Genomic DNA, 24,438 nt, shown 5'->3' with positions numbered 1-24,438 from the left:
ATCCACTGCTGGTGGGAATGCAAGCTGGTACAACCACTCTGGAAAAAAATTTGGAGACTCCTTAAATATCTAAACATACACCTGCCATATGATCCAGCAATCCCGCTCCTGGGAATATACAGAAAGGAATGCAACACAGGTTACTCCAGAGGCACCTGCACACCCATGTTTATTGTGGCACTATTCCAATAGCCAAGTTATGGAAACAACCAAGATGCCCCACTATTGATGAATGGATCAAGAAAATGTGGTACTTGTTCACAATGGAATTGCACTTAGCCATGAAGAAGAATGAAATCTTATTATTCTCAAGTAAATGGATGGAACTGGAGAAGATCATTCTGAGTGAGGTCAGCCAAGCTCAGAAGACCAAAAATTGTATGTTCTCCCTCATATGTGGACTTTAGATCTAGGGCAAATGCAGCAATGTGGTTGGACTTGGGATCACATGATTAAGGGAGAGAACATTTGGGCAATATAGAAATAAGTAGAAAACCCAAAATATGAAAGTGTTTGATGTCCCCACTCCAGAGGAGCTAATACAGAAACCTTAAAGCAACAGAGGTAATTATGAGAAGGGGATCAGTAACCAGGGTAAAGATCAGTTAGAGATGAATCAACATGGATCGTAACATGTGTACACTAAAGCAATGCTAGGAGTATTTCTGTATAGGTAACCTCAACTCAACTAGCAAAGATGCTTTGTCTTCCTTATTGGGCTTGTCTCTTTTCTTCAACAAAACTTGTGATAAAGGCAGAACAGGACCTGTCTTGAACGGAGGGGGGAGATAGTAGGGGAGTGGGGGCTGGGAGGATAAATGACCCAAACAATGTATGCACATGTGGATAAACGAATACAAAAAAAAAGATATTTACTTTGGTTGGCTTTTTTTTTTTGTCTGTTGACATTCTGCATCATTTTTAAGTCATCAGGAAACCATCTATAGTCCAGACACAACTAAAAATGGATGCCTGGTAAGCCCACTTCTTCAAAACCTCTTTTGTTGCTTATAATGTGGCCAAATGCATCTTAAGTGGCACTGATTCCCACCTGACCTTTCTGAAGCTTCCCCTCCAATGCCAAGAACATCCAGGAAATGCTTTTCTGAACTGCGGGATTCTCATTAACCAGAATGGTTAATTGACAAAATCTTAAGAGGAGATTCTTCAGAGACAGATTGGAGACAAGAGGGGAAAGCTGCCATAATCTGCATGGACTCATCTGTGCCATACCTCACAAAATTTACTTAATCTCAGAGGTTTTAAAGAAGTGGTCCTACACAGGGCTACTGGACATTCAAGTCCTTACAGGCAGGCACCTCTGACAGAAGGTAAACTCATATTTTTGGCTGAGGGCCTCCAGTTAAGTAAAAGAAAAAGAAAAAAGAAAACCAAAAACATTACTTTTGCTGGCTCCAAACTAATCTTTTTAGTTTGCTTATGGAGTTATTTTCCCTTAGGTGGTCTATTTAACAGGGAACATTCTGAGTTTTACTTCCTCTGCATTCTACTTGATAAAGGTGTCTCTAGTTTTAGACCTAAACTGCTTTTACAGAACACCCTCCAGATAACAACTCTGGAAGCCCTCCCAAAACAAAGGCTGAGGTAATGACCAACCAGGACACACTTGTGATTGGAACCATTTACTGTGAATAACTTTTTTCCCTTGACCTCAGTTCTTTTGTCTACTTAAACCTATGGCCAAAGTCTGTATCCCAAGGTCACTTGGGTTTTCTTCTCATGCTATGACCAGTGGCTTACGTGTATTTAACTACATGTCTCACTTTATCTCCCAAAGGCTGTATTCTTTTATACAGGTTGCTACTCAAAACCATATCCAAAGTATGCCATTTTTATGTCAATGTTGCTTTTATGTCAGCCAGTCCAGGATCACTCATGATGCTGGTAAAAGACTGGAAAATCGATGCTAATCTGTGACAATGAACAATGGACAGTTGAGAACAGTGGTCTTCCTGGGTGAAGTGGATGCCATGGATATTTCCTCTACTGGGACCACTTATTTTTCCTATTGTGACCTTGCCTTCAAAACAAGAGGAGATTAGATCTCCTCACAGATAACATCCTCACAGACTACTAATATTCTTTCCTCGTACACAAGGCTCATCCCACTTGCAGTCCCTCTCACCCTTGTTTATCTGGCCCTAATATCCTACCATGCCTCACTAATATCCTTCAAAAGTTTTTACAGGAACATATTACCACCATTTCCCTCACTACCATGGGGGAGCAGTTTAAGGCCATTATGCTTCTATGGACTCTCCAGACTTGACAACACCCACATTGCCCATAGGCAGTAGGAAGTATCCAGAGGACAGGTGGAGTGTCTATGCCACTTCTCTATATACACACAATTGTATATATACAAGTATATATATATATGTGTGTGTGTGTGTGTGTGTGTGTGTGTGTATGTGTATATGTGTATATATATATATGTGTGCTGGAATGTCAGGAAACACTGAAACAATGCAAATGCTGGAACTGCTGGAACACACATACCTGCCCAACCTTAATGACCTCCCCACTAATGTCCAACACTTCCTCCACCCTCTTTCCCAAACATCTTACCTAATGCCCATCCCCTTTCAATCTCCTTCTTCCTGCCATAGGATATTTAAAATTCTGGCCTGTAAGAAAGGCATGCTCTCACCACTCTAAGTGTTACTCTAATGGGTGAGATTCCCTCTCTGGTCTCTTCTCCTTAATAAAGTCCTGCTGCTTATGAAGGTCACAGATTCTTTCTCAGTATTCTCTTTTTTCTTCTTCACTTTCCTTTTAAACCCTCCAGAAGTCAAACTTGCTTCTCTGAGGAATCTCATGAGCCAGTTCTTAGCACAAACCTATGCATCTACATACACTCTACTGTTCTGTTTATCTACAGAATTCTGACTAATACATCTTCCTCACATCAAAATCAAGACAACTCAAAATGGATCATAGACCCAAAGGTAGGAAATAAAACTCTAAAATTAATTAAAAAAACAAGTATAAGTTTCTGTGACTTGGTTGAGAAAAGCCTCTTACTTACAGCTCCAAAAGCATGATTCATTTAACAAATGATAATTAGATGTCATCAAAACACAAAAAAACTCTTATTCTGCAACAATATCATTAAGAAAGTGAAAGAAACAAAGCACAGAATAGTAAGTAAACTGATAACATAAACATATTTCAACTAATGGATTCAAAAATAAATACAGCTGTCTTTACATTGGAGTATTAAATGTTAATAAAAATGTATGATTTACTGAGACAGCCATGCTGCAACTTGGATTAATTCTAATAACATTATGCATTCAAGGTTTTCTATTAATTTCTTTAAATCATTTAAAGTGTAAAACCCCTTCTCAGCTCATAGACCACACACATACAGGTGGCAGACTGAATTTGGCCCAATTGTTATATTTTGACAATTTCAGATTCTGAAAGAAGGAATTCAAAAGAAAGGAATGTGGCTCCTGTCCCACACCTAGGGAACTCCAATATTGTGAGATGATTTAATGGAAGAGGAGACAGTTTAGAAGAGGAAGAAGAGATGAGTTACGACAGAGGCAGAAAGAAGTCCAGAGTCTTGTAGTTTCATTCAAACACAGGAATTTCAAAATGAAGATATTTTCAAAAGTGTTGAATTAGTTTTATGTAACGTGTTTGAATTGAGGCTCTTCAGAAAGACAAAACTGATAGGAAAGAGATATTAAGAGATATATGGGATGAGATTTATTAGATAATTTGACTCACTCCATGTGACGAAGGTGTTACTGAAAAAGTCAGCACAGCTATCTATCTTGGTCCTTACCACCAGCAAGAGAAGAATTTAAGCAAGGTATGAAAATGATAGCAAGTTTGTTAGGAAAGAAATACGCATTCAATACAATGAAAGCAAGCCATCTCTAGAGTAAGAAAGTCAATATCAGCATTTGGAGCTGGAATAGTTATTGAGATTGCCAAAGAGGAATTCTCAGCTCCAGGTTCATCCTATGTCTAGAGTGCTGTTCCTGGGCCTGGAACTTTGTCTTTTAAATTAAAGAGATTACTTGTGTGAAATTCTCAGTGCCAAGTCCATCTGATACCTAGGGTAAGGCTCATTCTTGGGTAAAGAAAGGATTAAGCTTTAGGTGAGAGGTGATTTAAAAAGAACCTTGTGATATTCCATGGTCTTGGTGGGCTACTTTGATCTTAACAGAGACTGGTCAGCTGTGCAGTTTGGAAGTTTAATTATAATATTTTGTTTATCCCTTGGGATCTTGTGATTTATTCTTCTTGTGGTAAACACTTATGTCTATTTGCAACCTATCAAAAGCACTTATAGAAGGCAGTGGGCTCTGGGCAACAGAGCTGACATTCACAGCTAGTTTTGCTAAGCACAGTCTCAATGTATTGCTTTGTAAAATCAAGAAAGTTGAAGTGAATTCATGGACGTAGCAATCTTTTGAGATGTTTTAGCATTTACATTTTTATTTCAACTAGTACCATGCTAAGTGAAAGTTGCCTTCAATCAAAAACCCTGTTGAAACTGTTCCAGGAAGCAGGGTAGGGGGCATGAAAGAGAATAGTGGGGGGGAGTGAATTCAAGTAAGATGTATTTGATACATTGTGAGAACTTTTGTAAATGCTGCAATGTACCCTCAACCAGCACAACAATAAAAAATAAATAAATAAGAAAAAAAAATCACTTTTATGCAATAGTTGGTTATGTGTTGAGTGCCCACCAAGGCTTCATATATTAAAATTAAGTCCCACTGTGAGGTACTAAGGGGACTGAAAGGTGTCCAGATTATGGTGTTTAGAGGTGGGCTTTGCCAGAGTGATTAGATTAGATAAAGTCATTGCAGAGGAGCCCCAAAGATTGAATCCTCAGGGATTTAAAACAAAAGGGAAAGACCAGAACACAAACACACACTCACATGCACACACCCAATTTTTTACCATGTGATGCCCTGCACTGCCTCAGGACTGTGTTAAAATGAAGGACATCACTAGACCCCACACTTTTCCTTGGAACCCCAGAGCTATGAGCCAAAGTAAGACTCTTCCCTTTATGAATGTATCCAGCCCAGGTATTTCCTTATAATGATGAAAGCCAGACTAGCACATTTTTATATATATGCCTAAAGATACTGACTCTCATGGAAATTACCTCTAATCTCAGATATTAAATTTGAAGCAGAAAACATCATGTTTTTTGTTATTTTTTTAATCTCTTCAAATGTGCAGTATTTGCTATATTTCTGAAGTTTTCTCTGGGATTTTTACTGAACATATAATTTACAGAGATATGTTATTTGCAAATTTTGGGGATTTTTGGTGTTCAGAAAACACTTTACCTTGTCAAAAAAACTGTCATCCACTCCATCATTCTTCTTTATCCTCCATTCCTATTCCTAGAATAGTTTCAACATGTCTCATTTTTCCATTTTCATACATGAATACATAATAGTTCCACTACATTCACCCTCCTACAGTCTCTATTTTTATCCTCTGCCCTCCCACTGGTACCAACCCCCAGAGACAGAACTGGTTTTTATTTTTGTCTGTTACTCTCCTTTTTCTTTCCATTATTTTTTCCTTGCTTCCTCTTTAATTTAGTTTTTAATTGTTGGAATTTCTTTTTTCTTATTCTCTTTTTTTCTTCTTATCTTCCATACCATTCTCTATTTCTCTGTTGTTAATACATAGAGTTCTCTAATATTATTATCTCCTATGCCTAACTTCTCTTCTTATCATTCCATTCATTTCCCCTATCCATGCTCAACCCCTACAATACCCAAATTTCTAATCCTTACACTTTTCAGCCAATGTTACAGTTCCAGATATTCTACACTCAAAACCAAAACCAAAATTTTTCTCTCATATAACTTTAGTGGGAAGAAGATATGAGTTCCAATTGTTGCTTACCCATTCAAATTGTTTGCAGTATGCTTTCCACTTACACAAGGATGTAAAAGAGAAACTTAGATCAATAGATGGCACAAATCACAGGTTAGAAATTTAAGTATGAAAAACTAAGGAAATATTTCCCCTCCAAAATCTCATCACAGCAACTCAACATCCAAATCCAAAAATAATGAATTGACTGAAATATCTGAGAGAGAATTGAAAAGACTGTGGTTAAAAATGATCAGTGACATTAAAGATGATTCAAATAAAAGGATAAATGAAGCTAGGAAATCAATCCAAGACCTAGACAACAAAATCAGCAACATGGAAGAGAAATTCATGAAACAAATGAAAATTACAAAAAAGAAAAAAAACTAAGTAGAAATGTTAGAATGAAATCTCCAATGAATCAAGTAAAACCTACAGTGGATTCTATTATCAGGAGAAAAGATTATACAAAAGAAAGATCATCAGAGATGGAGGACAGACCAAGGAGGTACTTCACACAAACAATAACAAGGAAAAATGAATACACATGAATACAACATACAAGTACTCTGGGACACAATCAAAAGCCTAAACATAAAAATTTACAGGATAGAAGAAGGAGCTGAAATACAAACTAAAGGATGTGAAACATATTTAATGAAATTATAACAGAAAATTTCCCAAACCTATGTAATGAAGTAGACACCCATGTACAGGAGGCATTTGGATCTCCAAAAAGGCATGACAAAAAAGAACAATTCCATGTTATATCATAGTTAAAATGCCAAAACTGGAGAAAAAGAAAGGATACTGAAAGCCATGAGAGAAAAACACCAGCTTATATACACATAAGAATCACCTCAGACCTGTCAGCAGAAACCTTTAAAGCAAGGAAACTATGGAGTTTATGTGAAAGAAAATAACTGCTAACCAAAAATACCATATCCAGAAACCTATCCTTCAATCTCTACAGAGAAATTAAGACCTTCCAAGATAAGGATAAGCTAAAGTGGTTCATGTCTTCCAAGCCTGCATTAAAAGGATAGTCAAAGGAACAATTCACATGGAAAAGGATGAAAAACAATCAGAAATATGAGGAGTTAGGAAACAATAAAACTTGGAAGGGGAAATGATGACCCCATGAAGTAGCAAGCATGATAAACTCAGTAAACTAGCAAAACCTGAACATGATTAGAGCCAAAAGTAAAGAACAATCAACATGTGATACAACCTGAGGGGAAAAAAAGTAACAGAAACACAGGAATCTATAAATGTAAATGGTCTTAACTTGCAAATCAAAAGGCAGATTTTCTGACTGAAATGAAAAGCAAGATCCAACACTGTTGTCTACAAGAAACACACTTCACAATCATAGTAGCAGGATACAAAATTGATGCACAAAAATCAGTAACGTTTTTATGCACAAAAAATGAACAGTCTCAGAAAGAAATCAGGAAACCAATATCACTCCCAATTCCTTCAAAAAATTTAAATACTTAGGAATATATTTAGTGAAGGAAGTGACAGATCTATACAATGAAAATTACAAATCACAGAAAGAAGTCAATGAAGAGATTAGTAGATGGAAGGACATCCCATGCTCATGGTTCAGACAAATCAATATTGCAAATATGGCTACAATACTAAAAGCAATCTATATGTCCAATACAATACCTATGAAATTTTCAGCAACATTCTTCACTGAGATAGAAAAGTCAGTCCTAAAGTTCATATGGAAGTACAAAAGACCTTGAATACCAAAAGTTATCCTGATCAAAAAGAACAATGTTAAAAGTATCATAAAACCTGACATCAACTATACTACAAAGCCATAGTAATAAAAACAACATGGTACTGCCACAAAAACAGACATGAGGAATTGAAAGTCAGTAGAACAATGTGGAAGACCTACACACAAATGCACCCAGCTGTAGCCATTTTAGTTTTGACAAAGTATCCTTAAACAATGTGTTGAAGAAAAGACTACCTCCTCAACAAATGGTGTTGGAATAAACTGAATATCTACCTGTAGAAGATTGAAACAAGATCCCAGTCTCTCACCTTCTACTAGTGTCAACTCAAAGTGGATCAAATATCTTAATGTAAGACCTGAAACCGTGAAATCACTTCAAAAAAAAAATAGGGAATATGCAGAATCACGTAGGCAGAGGTAGTAATTTTATAAATAGAACTCCAATAGCTCAACAACTAAGAATATTGACAAATGGAACTGCATGGAACTAAAAAGCTTCTTCACAGAAAAGGAAACAGTCACTAGACTGAAGAGAGCCTACAGAATAGGAGAAAATTTTGCTAGCTATACATTTGGCAAGGAATTGAAGAAATGGACAAGTAAACTAAATAGACAATTCCCAAAAGAAGAATTAATGGCCAAAAAATACATGAAGAAGTGTGCAATATTCTTAGCCATAAAGAAAATGCAAATCAAAATGACACTGAGATTTCACTTCACTCCAGGCAAAATAGGTATCACCAATAACATAACAATAAATGCTTGCTAGCATGAAGGGAGAAAGGAACACTTTTGCACTATTGGTGGGAATGTAAACTAGTGCAACCACTTTTGAAAGAAATATGGAGTTTCCTGAAAAATCTAAAAAGAGAACTACCACACAATCCAGCAATACCACTCCTGGACAAATTCCCAAAAGAATGTGCCTCAGGACATGACAGAGACACTTGTACAACTACATTTATTCCAACACTATTCACACTAATCAAACTTTGGAAACAGTACCAATGCCCCACAACCAATGAATGAATTCTAAAACTGTAGTATACATATACAATGGAGCATTATTCTGCCACAAAGAAAAATGAAATTATATTATTTGTAGATAAATGAATGGACCTGGACAACTTCATCTTAGGCTAAGTAACCCAACTTCAAAAGGTTAAAAGTCACATGTTTTCTGTCATATGTAGTAGAAGTTAGACCTAAAAGATAAATGTACATATAAGTGCAGGTGGTCCTACAGACACACACACATATAGTAAGAAACAAAGAAAGAGGAAGAACATGATTATATGAATGGGTTAGTCTGAGGGGACTAGGGGAAGGCAGGAGAGGAAAAAAGAATTTTAGAGAGAGAAAAATATTAAAACAGAGAAATACATTAGATCTGTGTATGAGGGTAAAATAATTCAACACACTGTATATTGAAGAATAATAGGGGAGCAGGGCAATAAAGAATACTAAGTAATAAAGGGGTTTATCTGATGAAAGTGGGGCATATACGTATATGAAATACTAAGCAAAATCCTCTTAAATAATCAAATCATACTTAAAAAAATGAAGGACAGAAAGGTAAACAGATCTGTCCAGAGGAGGTAGGAGGGTGAAGATCATCAGGAAAAGTGAAGGAGGAAGAATATGGTGGATGTATCAAGTATTCATATATGAAAAAAGAACAATGAAACCTGTTGAAATTGTTCTAACAAGGTGGAAGGAAAAGAGGAAGAATAACATAAGGGGTAAATATGTTTGAGATACATTGTGATCACATATGTAAATATCATAAGGACTCCCCCATGTACAACAATTATATTCTAATAAAATAAATAAAAATGGGAAATATTAGACTTGACCCAGTCAGAAAACATTGATTATAAAGTGAGAATACCACCCTTATCCCTATGGAGAAGAAAGTGTATGTCTGACAGTGTCAAAACTGTTACAGCTACTATTGTTAATTCAGAAATAAAGTTTTTTCACAACTCTGTGGTAAAACATAGAAATGCTAACTACAAGCTTTGTGAAACCCTTGGATGTATGTGTGTGTGTGTATATGTGTGTGTGTGTGTGTGTGTGTGTGTGTGTGTGTGTGAGATTTCACATTTTGGCTAAGACTGGTTCCCGTAGAAGTTGACAAACTGTGAAAGACCTCTACAAGGAAAACTATACACTTCTGAAGAAAGAGATTGAGGAAGACTATAGAAAGTGGAGAGATCTCCCAGGCTCATGGATTGGTAGAATCAACATAGTAAAAATGTCGATACTCCCAAAAGTAATCTACATGTTTAATGCAATTCCCATCAAAATTCCAATGACATTCATTAAAGAGATCAAAAAATCTACTGTTAAATTTATATGGAAACACAAGAGGCCACAAATAGCCAAGGCAATACTCAGTCAAAAGAACAATACAGGAGGTATAACAATACCGGACTTCAAACTATATTACAAAGCAATAACAATAAGAACAGCATGGTATTGGCACAAAAACAGACATGAAGACCAGTGGAACAGAATAGAGGACCCAGATATGAAGCCACACAACGATAACCAACTTGTCTTTGACAAAGGAGCTAAAAATACACGATGGAGAAATAGCAGCCTCTTCAACAAAAACTGCTGGGAAAACATGCATATCACCCTATACCAAGATTAACTCAAAATACCACAAACTCTAAAGTTGATACAGGAAAGAGTACGAAATACACTGGAGTTAGTAGGTATAGGTAAGAACTTTCTCAACAAAACCCCAGCAGCACAGCAACTAAGAGATAGCATAGATAAATGGGACCTCATAAAGCTAAAAAGTTTCTGTTCATCAAAAGAAATTGTCTCTAAACTGAAGAGAACACCCACAGAGTGGGAGAAAATATTTGCCAACTATACATCAGACAAAGGACTGATAACCAGAATATATAGGGAACTTAAAAAAATAAATTCTCCCAAATCTAATGAACCAATAAAGAAATGGGCAAGTGAACTAAACAGAACTTTCTCAAAAGAAATTCAAATGGCCAAAAAACACATGAAAAAATGCTCACCATCCCTAGCAATAAAGGAAATGCAAATTAAAACCACGCTAAGATTCCACCTCACCCCTGTTAGAATAGCCATCATCAGCAACACCACCAACAACAGGTGTTGGCGAGGATGCAGGGAAAAAGGAACCCTCATACACTGTTGGTGGGAATGTAAACTAGTACAACCACTCTGGAAAAAAATTTGGAGGCTACTTAAAAAGCTAGACATTGATCTACCATTTGATCCAGCAATACCACTCTTGGGGATATACCCAAAACACTGTGACACAGGTTACTCCAGAGGCACCTGCACATCCATGTTTATTGCGGCACTATTCACAATAGCCAAGTTATGGAAACAGCCACGATGCCCCAGCACTGATGAATGGATTAAGAAAATGTGGTATCTATACACAATGGAATTTTATGCAGCCATGAAGAAGAACAAAATGTTATCATTCGCTGGTAAATGGATGGAATTGGAGAACAACATTCTGAGTGAGGTTAGCCTGGCCCAAAAGACCAAAAGTCGTATGTTCTCCCTCATATGTGGACATTAGATCAAGGGCAAACACAACAAAGGGATTGGACTTTGAGCACATGATAAAAGGGAGAGCACACAAGGGAGGGGTGAGGATAGGTAAGACACCTAAAAAACTAGCTAGCATTTGTTGCCCTTAACGCAGAGAAACTAAAGCAGATACCTTAAAAGCAACTGAGGCCAATAGGAAAAGGGGACCAGGAACTAGAGAAAAGGTTAGATCAAAAAGAATTAACATAGAAGGTAACACACATGCACAGGAAATCAATGTGAGTCAATGCCCTGTATAGCTATCCTTATCTCAACCAGCAAAAACCCTTGTTCCTTCCTATTATTGCTTATACTCTCTCTACAACAAAATTAGAAATAAGGGCAAAATAGTTTCTGCCGGGTATTTTGAGGGGGTGGGGGGAAGAGGGAGAGGGCAGAGTGGGTGGTTAGGGAGGGTGTGGGGGAAGGGGGGGAGAAATAACCCAAGCCTTGTATGCACATATGAATAAAAAACAATATTTATTATGAACAAATATCAAAACAACAGTTTGCACATGCTCTTTGAATTCACACACACAAAAATCCAATGTGATTAATCTTAGGACTATCTGGATATATATGATTTCTAGAAATTCTGGAGCAATGGCAAATTAAGTTTAAATTATAGTACTACTTCTCAGAACTAACAATCCTCATTTCAAAGAAGCCTCACCAATAAGAGAGGATATAGCCCTTAATAACAAAGTTCTTGAAAATGTTGCTGTAAAAACACTTCAAGCTAAAATCACTTCACTCAAAGAATGACAGCTTTTATTGTTCTGCTTTGTGATCTGGATTGTGATCTGGGTATAGTTAAAAAATTGAGATTAGTTTTTGAAATTTTTGACGTAAACACTTAAGGTCTGTGTGCTTTCTGTATATATGCAATAATTCAGTAAATTTTTCTAAAAAAAAAAATAAGTCGACAAACTCAAAGTCAATATAATGATGACCTAATTGTGTGAGTAACATTCCATGATAGCCACAGTTGTGTTCAAACATATGGGAAAGAGTGACACAGAAAATATGCAAAATGGGCAGGAATCTTGTGGTAATCCTGGAGTTCTCCCTGCCACAGGAAGAAAGGAAATAAGGAGAGGCTTCATGGAAGTCTAAAGTGCTATGCGTGGGCAAGACTCCTTTCATATCTTCATGCAAGGGTCAAACACCCACAGACACCCAAAAGAATAGAGCAAGAAATAGAGAGAACATGTATACCTTCTTGCTTAAATCAGTGTTTAGAAGCCATTATATAAGGTCAAATAAAAAGATGCCTTCTCTCCCTCCTCAAATGAGGATTATTTCCAGTGCTCAGCATATCAAGAACCCTGTAGATGGGTAGAATATTTTGTGCTAGTGTCCATCTAAAAAACACTGCATATTTTACCTTTGGATATATCAGTAAATTTTAAATGGGCTCCACTTAATGGAGAGAACTTTTATGTGAATGTATTACATCAGACACTAGTTTGGTATTTTCATTGAGAATTGTGATAACAGCATAATAGAAATTAAAATTAAATCAGGATGGCAAACCTCATTGGCCCAAAGCTATTTAGCAAAAGTGAGCTGAATGCAATTTTAAATCTGATTAAGTTCTTTTCTTTTGTTCTTGAGATAGGATTTTGCTCTGCAGCCCAGGCCAATCTTAAACTTGTGATCCACCTGCTCAGTCTCCCAAGTGCTGGGATTACATGTATGCATCCCATCCCTAGCTGCTTTGTTCATTTTCTTAAGCAATATGCAAGTCCTAATTAAATGATAAACAATAAACTCCTATTCAGGTCTAAAGGTGCTGTCTGTCTCCGAGAGAGAGAGAGCCTTCTAGACTTTCAGCATCAGTGATGGGTCTTGGGAGGGACCATGGGCTTCCAGACTTCCAAGCAACTGATCTCAGTCTTGTTCTCATTCTTTCCTTTGTTAGAGGTGACTGACTTTCCATAAGCTTCTCAGAGTTTCTCAGCCTCCTTTGCCTCAGAGACCAGTTGCAATTCAGAGAGTTCACCCCATGGTCTTTCAATGAACACAAAGTTCATAATACACAGTAAGCATCCACTAAATGCCAACTGCTACTATCACCATTAACATTATTATAAGAAAAAATTGAACAGATTGTAGATACTTTTAATAAACTGATATATAATGCTATTTTGACTCAAAAATATTTGTCTTCTTTCTATTCTATATAGTTTTACCTTATATGATTACTTATTCATTGTTAGGTTTGTCTCAGATCTTACCCTTTCCCTAAGCTGTTTCTTCCTTTCAGGAAAGATACTAACTATTCCCCAAAACATACAAATGATATACACAAAATGATATTATATAAATGATATACACAAATTATACATACAAGCAAAAGACAGTTTTCTTAGCATTACAATTTTAGACAGTTCTTTCCTGGATAGAAGAATTGTTTTTAAGTAAAAGTACCATGTCTAGCCAACTTGAAATCACAGTTTACTTTTCTCTTCTTACATCTTATTGTTAGAACTTCCTTTCCTTCTTTGTCTTTAAAAATGTATACATTCTGTTCTAATGGATAAAAGTAATTATCAAATTACAAAGCTAGATTCTACAATTTCATTATTAATAACAATAATAGAAAACTCTGATTAAAGCAAATAGGTATGTGTAGAACTCAGTAGAAGTTCATAAATCCATATTCTTTTTATGTATAGTGTTTACAGATACAATATTCCACCATTTTGTTTAATTTCAGTGTTTTGAGGGTCTCAGAGCTAGTGTTTGGTGTTTTCCATTTCTCTCTACCAACTTTGCCCTAGATTTCTCCTCAAGACTCAGCATCCATTTTTCCTTTTGATGACTTTTTTTGTTTTATGTTTTATTACGTATTTCTGAGTGTCTTCCAATGTGTTTTGGTAGATAAGTCATTTAAACATCATCTTTCATTCATAAAAACAAGCAAGCAGCAAAAATAGCAAATAAATCAAGGGCAAAATAAAGCTCTTATTTATTTTTGTTTAATATTTTACAGTATAGATAATAATTTAGATTTTCAAGTGACTGGTGACAAATATGAAGTGAAAGATGGTATGACTTAGAAGTCTTGTGGATACAAATTAAAATAAAAAGACCTAAAGTAAGGATCCAAAAATGAACTGTGTTCTAATGTCTCCTACACCTGGAACGTTTCAGGGGTTGACCTGGAATCAGTCAGACATTTTATGATGTGTCCAAAATATTGAATGCAGTGTCTGGGATGTGTGTGTGTGTGTGTGTGTGTGTGTGTGTGTGTGTGTGTATGATATCCCTTCTTTTAAAATTTGGCCATTCCTCCTACTTATCTCTTTTTAAATTTCTCAATGAAGCATATCCTTCCCACATTGGGCTATGGGCCATTGTGAATTTGAACTTTTCCTTGCCTTTCTTGAATGATTCCCCATTTCTCTTCCTTAAATTCATCTCACTTTTCAGTGATCACTTGGATCTCTTCTTCTCTGAAGTCTTTTGCTCACTGCCTTTTTATCAACACTATACTTCCTAGTTTTGCAATTGCTTCCTTTATTATATTACACTTCATGCCAAGAAGTATTCTATTTAATCTTGATTTATTGTAAGTTTTATTTTTCTCTGCAATATATACTAAAGTGCTTGTGAGTATTATTTTGATTCTGATAACACTTTTATTCACTACAGTGCCTAAGACAAGGCTTTCCAGATAGCAGAAGCCAAATCTTTGGTGGAACTCCTGTGCTTTTTGTTTGCTTAAGAATTTAAATTTAGTAATGATAAGTAGGGCACCTGGAATAAAATGTGAGATGGAATAATTTTGATGTATTTAATTATCTTCTTCTGTTGCTAATACTTCATTTAAATCATAAAATTTAAAAAGTAGGACTTTGTAGAGAACAGTTGTTCATATCATTCTTATAAACTCCCTTCACTTGAAATTGATGAATATAAAATTAATGTGATTTCTGGAAAATTTGGATTTATAGCTTAAAAGGGGTTTATAAAAGTTTTTTAGGTACAAAATAATTTTAAATTTTGCTTAACAAAATCCGGAATGCACTGATTCATGAGTACAAATTTACAATCAATCAGTGTGATGAAAAATGTTTGTAATACTTGATTTCATACTCTTGAGCAGCTGTTAGGTTGAGATTGAATTCAGATTCCTTTCTGTGTATATTTGAAAACAGTTCTCAAACGTGAAAATTCCCTTGGGTTCTTCTAGTCAGTGGGCTTTACACAAAAGCACTTTTCCATGAGAGCCACCAGGGGGCCAAAGGTAATGAGAATGGGAGCCCCAGGGCACATGCAATCACAGTGGCTGACGCAATGTTCCATGCCTGTGCCCTGGAATCTGCCCTGCCTTGTCCCTCAGCATTCCTGGTCTTGAGCCATGACCTATCACTGAGACTTCTGCAATGTGACTCTGCCATGTGGTTTATCGCTCTTTGGTTGTTTCAGGACACTCAGAGCTGGGAGGTAAAGACCTCCTCTCAAGCTCAAGCTGTCTTTGCTTGGTTTGCTTTGCCTGGTTAAATTGTAAATTTTATACAATAAGTTTAATATTTTAAAAATAAGATTGTATAATTTTCCACTTGTGGTATCATGTTGACACTCAAAAAGTTCTGGACTTTGGAGCATTTTGAATTCTGGATTTTCATATTAGGGATGTTAAGCATATGTGTGAAACCCTTCCCCAGATGTGCAACCCTGGGTTGAAACAGATGTAGGTTTCATCTTGGAGGGATAAATCTCCATTGTCCCTCATAAAATTTGATTTCCCTAACTTATATATGTCTATATATAAATCAGTATTGGTATGTTTAACTCCCAAAGTATATGGGTCCTAGAAAGTCCAGGGATACACCTGGCCCAGGTGAGACTATGCTCCCACATTCTGTGCTAGGCATGGGTTGAACTGTTGCCCTGACAAGGAGAAGATGCCTGGAAAGCAGGAGTGGGGCCGCTGCCCAACTCACCAGTTCCCTGTATAGGAATACCTGGGATGTGCTTAATCCTTGTTTTCATGTGAATGATTCTGTTCATCTTTTGATACTGTGCAGTTTCCCTTTCTTTGGGGGTGCTTCCCCTTGGCTCCATCTTCTCTCTGCTGCCATAGTATATTAACCAAATCCTTATCACAATACTTGTCACATTGTAAATGTGATAATTTGTCTACCAGTTCATCTCTTTATTGGGCTGTAAGATATTTAATGGAGGTGACCATGCTCACATTGGCTTTGGATCCTGATGCTTAACAAACCAGCACTGAGGAGGAGTTTCCTGGATGAAGTACTGGCAGTGCCCTGTCACTGTGTTCCTTGCTTCATCCTCTGTGCACTACCATGCTTCATGGCATCTGCTCTGGACTGGCAGAGAACTTCTTATGTGAATTTGATCAACATTTGAATTACAACTTGCAACATGCGAAAATTTCAAAAACTTCCTCTACAATATTGATATAGTACTGGCTTAGAGAAATTTTATTCTCAATTAATTTGTTATTATCTTTATAGCTACAATTATAAACATAATTATAATAACCTTTAATTTTTTTGGAATTTAGAGTAAATATAAATCATGCTAAATAAATCAGAAACAATAAATGAACATTAACTGACAATTTTACTTTATGTGAACCACAGCAAGTTTTTTAGAATAAAATAAGACTTCAAAATATTGCTTATATTTGTGTTGGGTCTATATTCCACATATGAGAGAAAATATGCAACTTTTAACATTCTGAACCTGAATCTCACTAAAGATGATGTTCTCCAGTTCCAGTCATTTACCTACAAATGACAAAACTTCATTGTTCTTTATGGCTGAATGAAGTTCCATTATATATAAATACCACATTATCTTAATCCATTTATCAGTACTGGGGCATCTTGGCTGTTTCTACAGTTTAGCTATTTTGAATAATGCTGCAAGGTCACACTATGGGGAGGCCACATGAGAAAGGGGGAGGGAAAAAGAAGTTAAGGAGGTGAATATAGTTGACATATCTCTATACAAGAATGAACAAATAATTCTTAAACCTGTTGAAATCATTATAAGAAGGGGACTAAGGTAGAAAGGAGAAAAATAGAGTGATGAACCAACTCAGGTTATAATACATATATACATAGAAATGTCACAATGAAACTTTTTATATAGCTATCTTAAACAAACAAAGATGTCATTATTTTTTTTTCAAAAAACAGAAAATATTAAGGCAAACCAGGTCCTGTTTGAGGGGTTGTTAACAGTGGAAGTGTGGAGGATATAAAGAAAGAGTATAAGAGGTTGAATATGGTGGAAATAACATGTATGGATTGGAAAAATGAGATCTGTTGAAGCTATTTCAGAAATGCATATCATTTACTTAACTACTGCTGTGGAATCCTGGGTTATGACTCAGGCTGAACTCACTGGAAAGAGGACACAAAGAACAGCCTTTAACTCACCACACCTGTCCTCAAAAGTCTTTTATGAAAGAAATCATATTATGAGAATCTCTGCAGTATTCCTGCCAAATTGATTCATGGAGTAAGTTCTCCAAAGGTGACCATGCAGCTAAAGATTGTAAATACAAAGTGTTCAGAGGTGGGGAGGCTCCCTTGGTCATAGGTATTTCCATCATGATTGTGGGATTGGAGTAGGTTGGTTTTAGAATTTGATTTTAAAAGAACTGCAGTTATGGAAATGTTGCAAACAACAAAGAGTTCTGTGTGCCCTTGACACAGCTTTCCCTCTGTGAGTATTCTTATAACCATGATGCATTTGTTCAAGACTAAGAACTGCATGTTGGTACTACATCATCCTTACTGCTTGCACTAGGGCTTCATGGTTCTCCATAGCGATGCTCTTTTTGGTTACAGGACTCCACACTGACACAATTGTTCTCTCCTGGATCTTTTCCACTTGGACAGTTCCTCAGACTTCCCTTCTCTGTTTTCTAACTTCACCATTTTCTATTTGCTTTTATAAATTAAAGCAAACTTAATGTTGAATTAATGCAAGTTTTTTTCGTGCAGTTTTGCAAGCCAGTTGTCTCCCCTGATTTTTCTGCTTCAATTTCACAAAGGCAAAATGCAAGAAATTGGTTAGCCTGAAATTCACTCAGAGACCTTGGAAAGAGACCACTTTGCAGTTCATTCACGTTGATGCCAGAATTCAGTCCTTGAGTCCTAAAACTGAGGATGGAACTGTCTTTAACTCTCAGTGCCTTCCATATCCCTGTGCTTGGCATCTCAGCTCAGAGGCATGTCATCAGGTTTCCTCAAACTTGGTGTCTCTGTGATTTTCCCTCTTCTTGCATTTCACAGTCTGACAAGGGAGAAAGCTCTGCCTTGTAAGGGTTTGCCCCCATGCATAATTCAGGATAATCATGCCATCTAGCATGACAGACTCCAAATCCACAATCCCACATCTGCAAATAAACTTAATGTGTTGAGCTCCAGGATTTGGGCATGAACATTTGTGTAGAGGGAGGAGCAATCTGCCTATCACACTGTCTCATGAGTAGAAAAATACTGGTCAATTAGTTTGCAAAATATCCCTCAATTTGGGTTTGTCTGATATTTTCTCAGCACTAAATTAAGGTTCAACATTCTTCAGCAGACTCCCAGAGATAAGTGTGGAATGCACTCAGAACATCCTCTCCATAGTTCACCTGGACAGCTGGTAGCTGCTGGGTTTCATAGAAGTTCAATAACTATTTTTTCTTTGTAATTCAAAAGTTCCTCAGAGGAGATACTTTGAGATTGTAAATATCTTATTTCTGCTCAAGGCAGGGATTTTTATTTGCTTTAATTTTTCCACATTTATTTAAAATGTTTTTGTAAGGGAGAACTGTGCTTTTCCCTCATTTATTCATTCACTTATTAAACTCAGTGTGGACATCTTGATATTTTATAGTCTGTGGGGTTTAATCCATCATTTATTTTGTTGTTCCCATTACCCCAGGTCTGGCCCCTGGGAGTACCTCAGGTTGGCCCCAGTCTTTCCAAAGCCCCACCCTTTGATGTGGCTTCCCTATTCTAATGGCAGCACAAGAAACCCTGGCTCTTGTAGTTTCCCTGGTGCAGCACTGGATTTAATCTCTTCTACAATGAATCCTAGTTCCTTTAATCAGAGAATAATATTTGAAAACAAAGATGTGAGTGTGGTGCTAGGCATGCCCAGAGCTATATAATGTTAGAGAAAATTGATTTGTCACGTCCCATTTGTCCCTTCTTTTTCTCATATTCACTGCTCCTTATTTTCTCTTGTTCCTTCCTCTCAGCATCTAAGCACAAATAAGTCTGTTCCTCCTTCATCATAAGAACAAGTCTTCCTTTGACACAGCATTCCCCTTGCAGCTTTCACTGACTTTCCACATTTTCATTCTTTAAAGGATCATCTAAATTAGTGGTTCTAATCCTCTTTGGTCTTAGGCTTCTTTACACATATTAAAATTGAACATTCAGGAACCAAAAGAATGTCATTTACCTGAGATATAGCTATTGATACATAATAAGTATTAAAATACATGCTTAATGAGATTCATAATTGACATACCTATAAACAAGAATACCATTTAAAAAACTAGAAGTCTTTTTCCAAAAGATTACTATTACTTTTAATAAAAAGTAGTGGCACATACTCTTTCTGGCCTAGATTTCTCACTGCAAACTTCCACCCACATGGGACTCACTTAATTTACTGAACCCAAGAATTAAAAAAAAATTCAAATCCATATTCAGTTCTGAGGTTATGCACTCTCTGGTATATGAGTCCCTTAGGACTTTGACCACTTCTTCCTGGGATGCTGTTCTTTCTTTGGTATTGTTTTTTCTCCTGTCTCTGGACTATCATAGCCAGTCTTCCATGCACCTTCCTCTTTTTTATATGCATCCTTAAAGTAGATGCCTTTTCAAGTTTCTCTGCAGCCTACATCTAATTACTTCTGGGGACTCCCCTTTTGATACAGCATCAAATATCACCAACAGCATCAAGTAGCATCCACACAAGGATGCTGTCCATTCAAGTACCCAAGCCAACACCTTTATTCTGGGATGCAGGATCACATGTTCAGCTACGTATTGTGCACTTACACCTGCACGCCTCTTAACCACTTGTCATTTCCCCCAACACTACGTTCAAAATGTGTTGTAGTGTCTTGCTCAAAAGTAACAAGGCATGAATAATTTTATCATCCCCTTTCCTCTTTAAAACTCCAAATGTTTTCCTAGTCTCCCATATTTTTAATTCTATTTCCCACAGCCGTATAAAGACCAGTTAGGAAATAAATTTATTTTAAAATTCTTCAGTATTTTGAGATACTGTTCTTCCAGTTCTCACTGAAAATATCTAATTTAATTTAATATGCCCAGGATTTCTCTTTCATAAAGTTATGAATGAAAATGATGGCTTAACATTTTCTTGAACTATCATTAACTGCCACAGTTTCACTTATTTTAAGTGTACAATTTAATGGTTTTGAATATCCACAGAGTTGTGCAACCATCATTAATAGTATAAGATTATAATATTTTCATTAACCCCAGAAGAAACTTCATATCCACTCCATCACTACCAGTATCTGTAAACAATAATCTACTTCTGTCCCTAGAGATTTGCCTATTACAGCTTTTTGAAAAAAATGTAATCTTGTGATGGTTCCTGACTGGCTTTTTCACTTACTGTAATGATTTCATGGTTCATCCATGTCAATATTCTACTATTTTCTGTTGTCAAATAATTTTCCATTTTAAGTATATGTAACATGTTTTTCAGCCACTCAGTAGTATACACGCATTTAAGTTGTTTCCAAATTTGGGCTATTATAGATAATATTACCATGAATATTTTTTGTAAAATTTTTCTGGTTTTGTGCAGTGTGTGTTGAGTCTGATTCAAGAATTTTTGCATAGAAATAGAGGAGTGAAATTGTTGTTATATATTGTCCCATGTTCAGTATTTTGAAAACATCCAAAGTGGCTATGCTATCTTACTCCTCTGAACAGCAATATGTAATGATCCTCTTATTTCTCTGTATCTTCATTAACATTTCTAGAGTCTCTCTTTTTTTGTACAGCTATACTGGGGAGGTGAAGTGGAATTTCATAGGGTTATTATTTATGTTTCTCTAGTGGCTATTGTTGGTGAACATTTTTACTGCTCATTTCCATTTGTATATGTTCTATCAAGAAATGTCTATGCAGATCCATTCCTCATTTTAAAATGGGTTATGAGCTTTTATTATTGTTATAATTTATATATTCTGTATTTCAGTCCCTCATGGGCTATATGGTTTATAAATCTTTCTCCCATTCTGTTATCATGCTTTCTTGATGGTGTCATGTGCAGTGTGACACTGTCCATTTTTAGGTACTGGAATTTCTCTGGCTATTTTTCTTCCTGGTGTTTTTATTGTCACATCTAAGATGTGAATGACTAATCAAAGTTCATGAAGATTTACTATTAGGTTTCCACCTACCAGTTTTATGTCTTTCGCATTTAGATTTATGATTTTATTAGCATGGGGTTTCATTGAGATCTTTCCATACATGCATACAAATATACTGTGAACAAATTTACTCCTGCTATTACTCTTTCTTATAACCTACATTTCATATAATTTTAATGAGATTCATTATACTATTTTCATACATGAGTATGAAATACTTCATTCATATTCATTACACTTCACCCTCTTCTTTTGTCCTTCAACCTCCAACTAGTTTCCATTTCCAATCAGTCTCCCCCCACCCACCTTTTTATACTCAAGTAAATCAACATTCCACATATGGGAAAGACAAACAAGATATTTGTTTTGTTTGTCTTTCTCAGTTTGGCTCATTTTACTTAACATGATTATTTTCAGTTCAATCTAATTTCCTACAAACTACATGAATTTTATTTTTCTATAAAGCTGAAGGTTTTATGTATTTGTATATATGTACATATGTACACATGGATATATTGTGATATATGCACACACACACACACACATATATATTTATCAAATTTTTTGTGGTATCTGGGTTTAAACTCAACCTTGCACTTGCTAGGCACACACTGTAATGTGTGAGCCATGACTCCAGCTACCATAATTTTGATATCAATTCTGCAGTTGATGGACACGTGGATTGGTTCCATAGTTTGTCTATTGTAAATGGTGCTGTCATAAACATGGTTGTGCAGGTGTCTATATTGTGTGCTGACTTATGTTCCCTTGGATATATGCTTAATAGTGGTATAGCAGGATCATATGGTAGTTCTGTTTGTAGCTTTTTGAGCAACCTCCATACTGGTTTCCATAGTGGTTGTAGTAATTTACATTCCCAAAAATGGTGTATAAGGCTTCCATTTTCCCCTACATCCTTGCCAACATTTGATGCTGTTTTTTCAATGATTGCCATTCTAATTGGGGTGAGATGACATCTTAGTGTAGTTTTGATTTGCATTTCCTTTATGGCTAAGGATGTTGAATATTTCTTATGTATTTCTTGACCATTTGTACTTCTGAGGACTTTATGTTCTACACATTTCCCATTTATTAATTGGTTTATTCTTTTGTTTTCACTCTGTGCAGCTCTTTATATATTGTGGATATTGATGCTTTATTGGATGAAGAGCTGGCAAAGATTTTCTGCTATTCTATATGCTGCCTCTTGATAACTGTTTCCTGGTGTGAAGAAGCTTTTTAATTTGACATCAACTCATTTGTGAATTCTTGTTACTTACTGAACAAATGGAGTCCTATTCAGCCCTACATTTTCTTCTAGTATTCCAAAGTTTCAGGTCTTAATTTAGATCATTGATTCATGTACAACTAATTTCTATGCATGGATATTCAGTTTTCCCAAAAACACTTGTTGAAGAGTTTTTCTTTTCTCCGACGTGTGCTAGGCAGTTTTGTCAAAAATCAGACGACTTATTTATGTGTGGGCTTATTTCTGGATATTTTTTCCATACCATTCCATTGGGCTACATGTCTGCTTTCGTGCCATGACGCTGATATTTTTTGTTGCTGGCTTTGTAGTATAGTTTGTAGTTTGGTTGCTTTCTTTGCTCAGTACTGCTTTAGCCATTTTGGGTCTTTTGTGCTTGTATACGAATCTTAGGATAGATTTTTCTATGTCTGTTAAAAATGATGTTCAATTTTTTTAAGAATTGCACTGAATTTGTAGATCATTTTCAGTAATATAGCCTTTAAACAACATTAATTTTGCAAATTCATGAACATTGGAGGTTTTCCTATCTACTAATTGTCTTCTTCAATTTCTTTCATCAAGGATTTATAAGTCTCCTTGTGTAGGTCTTTTGTGCCCTTTGTTATGCACATTCTTAATGGTTTTTTTGTTTTTGAAAATTTTGTTAATAGTATTGTTTTCCTGATTCCTTTCTCAGCATGTTCATTATTGACATAGAGAAAAGCTACTGATTTTTGTATATGGGTTTTGTATCCTGCCTGCTACTTTGCTAAAAGTTTTAAGCAGAATTAAGAGATTTTTGGTAGAGTTGTTAGGGTCTTATAAGTATAGGAGCATATCATTTCTAAATAGGGATAATTTGGGGTTTTTTTATTGTTGTTTTTTGACAGCACTGGGGTTTGAAATCAGTGCCTCACCACTTGCACCACTCTAACAGCCCTTTTTTCTGATTTGTGTGTGTGTGTGTGTGATAGGGTCTTCCAAACTACATGCCTGGGGATGGCTCCAAACTGCAGACCTCTTGATCTCTACCTTCTGAGTAGCTAGGATTACACACATGAGCCACTGGCACCCAGCTATAATTTGACTTTATATTTTCCTTTTTGTTTCACTTTTATTTCTTTCTCTTTCCTTATTGTTCAGGCTAAGAATTCTAGTACTATGTTGAATAAGAGTGGATAGAGTGCCAGGAGAAATGATTCATGTTTATATTCCTAGCTTCTTGGAAAGTGGAGATCAGGAGGATTGTGTTGAGAGGTCAGCATAGGCAAAAAGTTTCTAGAAGCCTATTATGATGGCATAAGGCTGTCACCCTGTTGTACGCAGATCGTGAGACCACAAAAGACCACTCAGGAGTCCAAAGTCGCATGCAAAAACAAAGAGCCTTTATTCGGGCTTAAGCTCGGGCTCTCCGTCCTCACCGACACAGCGGGTCTGCACAGACAGTCCCGAGCCTCACCCCTGCAGGGTTTTTACTAGGGAAGGGCAGGAGGCAGGACTTCTCATTCTAGGGGTAAACAGATTGGATGTTACTCAGGTGAGGGG

The 24,438-nt window shown here is 36.2% G+C and overlaps 1 pseudogene; it reads left to right on the top strand.

Annotated features, from left to right (window-relative positions):
* The window catches only part of LOC109703093 (putative monooxygenase p33MONOX pseudogene), a 121,856-nt pseudogene extending 97,484 nt beyond the window's left edge, over positions 1 to 24,372 (top strand).
* The last annotated feature ends 66 nt before the right edge of the window (positions 24,373 to 24,438 follow it).

This window comes from Castor canadensis, chromosome 3, assembly GCF_047511655.1.
Source record: "Castor canadensis chromosome 3, mCasCan1.hap1v2, whole genome shotgun sequence".
Taxonomy (NCBI): Eukaryota; Metazoa; Chordata; class Mammalia; order Rodentia; family Castoridae; genus Castor; species Castor canadensis.
The sequence above is the reverse complement of the archived record's forward strand: the minus strand, read 5'-3'. Positions and strand labels throughout refer to the sequence as shown.